The sequence below is a fragment of the Mesoplodon bidens genome (assembly GCF_964165515.1).
Source record: "Mesoplodon bidens genome assembly, chromosome: 11".
NCBI lineage: Eukaryota > Metazoa > Chordata > Mammalia > Artiodactyla > Ziphiidae > Mesoplodon > Mesoplodon bidens.
In genome coordinates, this window is record NC_138167.1 from 97,042,877 (window position 1) to 97,048,876 (window position 6,000).

General features: G+C 32.6%; 1 protein-coding gene across 1 annotated transcript in view; it reads right to left on the reverse strand.

The window, feature by feature from the left end:
• The window catches only part of SYT1 (synaptotagmin 1), a 369,815-nt gene extending 365,120 nt beyond the window's left edge, over positions 1-4,695 (reverse strand). The window contains exon 1 of the mRNA XM_081249771.1: positions 4,647-4,695. The gene's annotated coding sequence lies outside the window, so the exon portion shown is untranslated. The remainder of the gene's footprint in view (positions 1-4,646) is intronic.
• Positions 4,696-6,000: the final 1,305 nt, after the last annotated feature.

A 6,000-nucleotide genomic window follows, 5' to 3' on the forward strand; every position in this document is an offset into this window, starting at 1 on the left:
AACCTCAACATAATAAAGGCCATATATGACAAACTTACAGCTAACATAATGCTCAATGGTGAAAAACTGAAAGCATTTCCTCTAAGATCAGGAACAAGACAAAGATGTCCACTATCACCACTTTTATTCAACATAGTTTTGGAAGTCCTAGCCACAGTAATCAGAGAATAAAAAGAAATAAAGGGAATCCAAATTGGAAAAGAAGAAATAAAACTGTCAGTGTTTGCAGGTGACATAGAAAATCCTATAGATGCTACTAGAAAACTACTAGACTCATCAATGAATTCGGTAATGCAGGATATAAAATAAATACATAGAAGTCTATTGCATTTCTATACACTAACAACAGTAGTTCAGAAAGAGAAATTAAAGAAGCAATCCCATTTACCATCACATCAAAAGAATAAAATACCTAGGAATAAGCCTACCTAAGGAGGCAAAAGATATGTACTCTGAAAATGTTAATATGCTGATGAAAGAAATCGAAGATGACATAAACAGATGGAAGGATATATCATGTTCTTGCATTGGAAGAATCAAAACTGTCAAAATGACTATACTACCCAAGGCAATCTACAGATTCCATGCAATCCCTATCAAATTACCAATGGCATTTTTCACACAATTAGAACAAAAAAATCTTAAAATTTGTATGGAGACACAAAAGACCCTGAATAGCCAAAGCAATCTTGAGAAAGAAAAATGGAGCTGGAAGAATCAGGGTCCTGGACTTCAGACTATACTACAAAGCTACAGTCATGAAAACAGTATGGTACTGGCACAAAAAGAGAAATACAGATCAATGGAGCAGGATAGACAGTCCAGAGATAAACCCATGCACCTGTGGTCAATTAATCTGTGACCAAGAAGGCAAGGATATACAATGGAGAAAAGACAGTCTCTTCAATAAATGGTGCTGGAAATGTTGGACAGCTACACATACAAAAATGTAATTAGAACATTCTTCAATACCATACACAAAAACAAATTCAAACTGGATTAAAGACCTAAATATAGGACCAACTACTATCAAACTCTTAGAGAAAAATAAAGGCAGAACACTCTTTGACATAAATCACAGCAAGATCTTTTTTGATCCACCTCCTAGAGTAGTGGAAATATAAACAAAGATAAACAAATGGGACGTAATTAAACTCAAAGCCTTTGCACAGCAAAGGAAACCAGAAAGAAAACGAAAAGACCATCCACAGAAAGGGAGAAAATATTTGCAAATGATGCAACCGACAAGGGATTAATCTCTAAAAGTTACAAACATCTCATTTGGCTTAATATTAAAGAAAAAATTTTAAAAATGGGCAGAAGACCTAAATAAACATTTCTCCAAAGAAGACATACAGATGGCCAAAAAGCACACGATAAGATGCTCAACATCGCTAATTATTAGAGAAATGTAAATCAAAACTACAATGAGTATCACCTCACAATGGTCAGAATGGCCATCATCAAAAAGTCTACTAACAATAAATGCTGGAGAGGGTGTGGAGAAAAGGGAACCCTCATATGCTGTTGATGGGAATGTAAACTGGTACAGCCTCTATGGAGAACATTATGGAAGATCCTTAAGAAACTAAAAATAGAGCTACCATACGATCTAGCAATCCCACTCCTGGGCATGTATCTGGAGAAAACCATGGTTCGAAAGGATACATGAACCCCAATGTTCATTGCAGCACTATTTACAATAGTCAGGACATGGAAGCAACCTAAATGTCCATTGACAGATGAATGGATAAAGAAGATGTGGTACATATATACAATGGAATATGACTCAGCCATTACAAAGAATGAAATAATGGCATTTGCAGCAACATGGATGGACCTGGAGATTATCATACTAAGGGAAGTAAGACAAAGACAACTATCATATGATACCGCTTATATGGGGAATCTTAAAAAAATGATACAATTGAACTTATTTACACAACAGAAACAGTCTCACAGACTTAGAGAAGGAACTTATCGTTACCGGGGGGAAAGGATGACGGGGGAGGGATCAATATGGAGTTTGGGATTGACATGTACACACTGCTATGTTTAAAATAGGTGACCAACAAGACCTACTGTAATGCAGGGGAACTCTGCTCAATACTCTGAAGTAACTTAAATGGGAAAAGAATTTGAAAAAGAATAGATACATGTGTATGTAAAACTGAATCACTCTGCTGTACACCTAAAACTAACACAACATTGTTCATCAACTCTACTCCAATATAAAATAAAAATTAAAAACAAACAGAAGGATTAGGGCATAAGAATTCTGGAACCACTGAATCAGATGACATGTATCTTAAAAAGAGTCACTTTTTCCTTACAATTATTTATGAGTAGTTTAACATGCTGTTGTTAAATAAAAGACAATTAAAGACTGAAGGGAAAAACTGCCCCATACCACAAAATGCACCAAGAAAAGGCATGATTTTTTTCTTGGAAACACACATTATTTTCCCTAGGATTATTCCAAACGAGCAAAAGATGTCATCACTTGTATCAGGTCCTTCCAAAGTATGCCCTACTAAATCCTATTGAAAATTACATTTCAAATCAAATCACTTATATAAGTCGCACTGAATAACAGACCAAATAAGTTATAGATTAATCAGATCAGATAAAAAGCCATTGATAGCTTTTCACAATAAAATTATAAGAAGATGCCTAAGAAATTGTGAGAGGCTAGGGTAGGTATTATCTGGCTCTTGTATAAAGACCTTAAAACAAATATGCATGGTTCTTTCATTTAAAAATCCAACCTTTTCCCCAATAAGTAATGTAAGGAATTGAAATTATGTTTAAAAACTGACTTATTTACATAAAAACAAAACTTAAAGGGAAGCTAGACTTCTTGTGGGACAATTTCTTTTTGTTTTTTTTTTAATTTAATTTATTTGGTTGCACTGGGTCTTAGTTGTGGCAGCGGGCTCCTTAGCTGTGGCATGCAAACTCTTAGTTGTGGCATACATGTAGGATCTAGTTCCCTGACCAGGGATCGAACCTGAGCCCCCTGCATTGGGAGTGTGGAGTCTTATCCACTGTGCCACCAGGGAAGTCCCATTTGAGGGACCATTTCTAGGTGTAATGTTTTGGCTGAATTACTTAGTTGACTTTCTCTGGTCAGTTAAGATGTTGGCAATAAAACATGTCAAAAAGAAATTGCCCATTTATTTCATATTCTGCAATTCACTCAAGTTGGCAGCACCCCCCTTTTTTTTAAGCATGATAGAAAAATCTAATTCTTAAATTATCCTTCTTATACCCAAGACGATGTAAACATATTATGTCACCTCAGAAAAGCAATTCACATATTTGGAGTTTCTTTTTTAAAACAAGGAACAGTTTTTGAAAGTTCTGAAGTTTGAATTTTATAAATCTCTGATTAAAGCTGAAAGTGTATAGCCATCAATAACCACAGCAAAAAGTGAAGTAAAGTACTTTGTATAAAGTGAGGTAGCACAGGGATAATATTCAGATATGTAAGTAAAAGAAAATCCTTTTCTTCCTGCTTCTCTCACACTTCAAAAGTAAAATAAGTTTAAGAGAAATTGCATTTATATCATCATTACCATGATTCATTACATTTAATCATTTAATGCATGAATCACATCTTAAAGTTCTTTGGGTGCTAGAAAATCTTATTATGTAAGTGTAATTTGTATATATCCTAGAAAAATTATTCATGAATTTCTTTTTTTATATCACACTTATAGCCTTTCCATTGGACTTTATTCTATTTTGATATATATCAACATATAGATCTATCATTTTGCTAATTCACTACATTTTACTTCATCATTTGTTTTAAATTTTAGAGAAGTGCATTTGCAAACTCATTTCAAAACTACCATGGTATTAAAAGTGATATACCATGGGTCACCAAAGTGGATTTTGCTTTCCTATATTTATTTTACTATTTTTTGATATTCACATATTCAAAATTTATAATTGTTTACATTATATGTAATTGTTTACATCTAGGAAATCATTACAATATTACTAGTTTTACCAGAAAGAATGATATCAAGAATGCACTTAATTTTGTTTAATAAAAATATATTTAGGAAAGCAATTATTACTAACAAATAATAGCTATGTAAGGAAATGCATGTCATAATTAAGTTGTGAGAAGATCGGAAAGAAATGTACTAATGAGATTAAGCTCTGTTTTAATGCCTGCAGTTGGTTGCCATTTTTTAATACTTGTAATTGAATGACTATAAACAAACCAAGCGTATTGATTCTGCTTAAAATTTTGTTCAAAGTGAAAAAAAATTTGTATCACATACAGAGAACGTGAGGTACTTTGATTAAATTTTACTTACTGTTTTTCTTCTATAGAATTTAAAATGATATGATGCTAGTCAAAAGATATGATGGAATCGACATAAACATTTTCTGCCACATATATGTATCACAAGGATTACCCTGGCCTCTTATCTAAGAGGATTATAGGATAAATGATTTTCAGTCTGCTCCAGTAAACTGAAATTGAGTTTTAGAAGGCTCCATTTACTTAGTATGTTAGTTGCTTATCTTAGAAAATAGAAAGGTGAATATTTCTATAAAAGAAATTTGTAAGGTCTTCTAATTTTATAGAAGCTCTAGTATAATCATTGTCTCGTTAAAGTACTTACTGTTCTTTAGGAATTCTGGGGTATTTTGTTGTTTTCTTTCTTTCAGGTATTTTTTTTCCTAAAAGGAAACAATATGCACAATGGTTAGGTGAGTACACATAGTTCAGAATCATTTCATATTGTCATGAATTATAACTGATTCATTTTATTATTTAATATTTCTACTTAGACATCTTGCACTATATACATCCAAATACAATACAATATCATGTATATACTTAGTAGATATAGTACAAGATAGACAGATAGGGATTTTAAAGTTGAAGATTTAGAGATCAAGGTTCTGTGCATAGTTTATACACTGATTTTGTGGAAGTTCATTATGCTCCCTACATTATAGTTTTTCCATTTGAAAACTGAAATATTACTAAGTTAGGCAGACATTGTTAGAGAATATTGCATTATTTTATTCATTAAAAAGGAATCATACAATTATTAGTCAATTAAATGCCTATATATTGCTATATTGAACACTTCAATATATTCTACATATTTGCCTATTTTTGGAGCCATATCAAGGTTCGGATATAACCTAAAACTATTTTAGTGTGTGTGTATGTGTATAAGTACATATACATACATTTATACACACATATGCTATATATATCATATATGCACACACATATATAAAATCCCATCAGGGATAAAGAGAAAAATAATCTCACATCATCGCAGAGAGCAGTACCACTTTCAGTTTAGAGAATAAGAACATTAAATCCTTCCCGAGAGTCAATATCAGGAACTGCTTTAATGTTATAAAGATATCACGAATTTCTGATTTGGTTTGATAAGTTAGCTACTGACAAATGAAAACTTTCACAGTGCTAGAGACAAGTACCTTTTTATTGTAAGTTCTCATCAGTTTTGGTCATCAAAAAATTTAAGTGGAATGAAAATCAAGAAGACATGAAATATTTAAAAATAGGTTGATAATAGGCACGTTACTCTGTTTAAAGAGTTCTCACAGTGTCTGTTTTCAACAAAAGTACAAAAATATTATAATGAACGCAGCTCTGGTGACTGGCTTACATAGGTACTCAGTGGACAAGATGCAAAGTGACAGCTAGTTTTCCAAAGCGACATTTACTGCATCTGTTCAATGGTTAAGACTCCAAGGTCTCCTTTCATTTTAGTCCTGCTTGAAGCTCAGCTGTTTTCTAGCAAAATCCACTAAAAAGAGCAACGTAAAAATGCACCTTAGATTTACCTGCCTGCCTCTTAAAATCAATTTAGATAAGAGCCACAATCAATTTTAGATACGATTTCCATACATAGTTTCTGCTTACTGACACTTTTCCTACTAAAACAAAAGCTACAACAGAATTCTACGGACGTACATATTAAGGTAACAGAG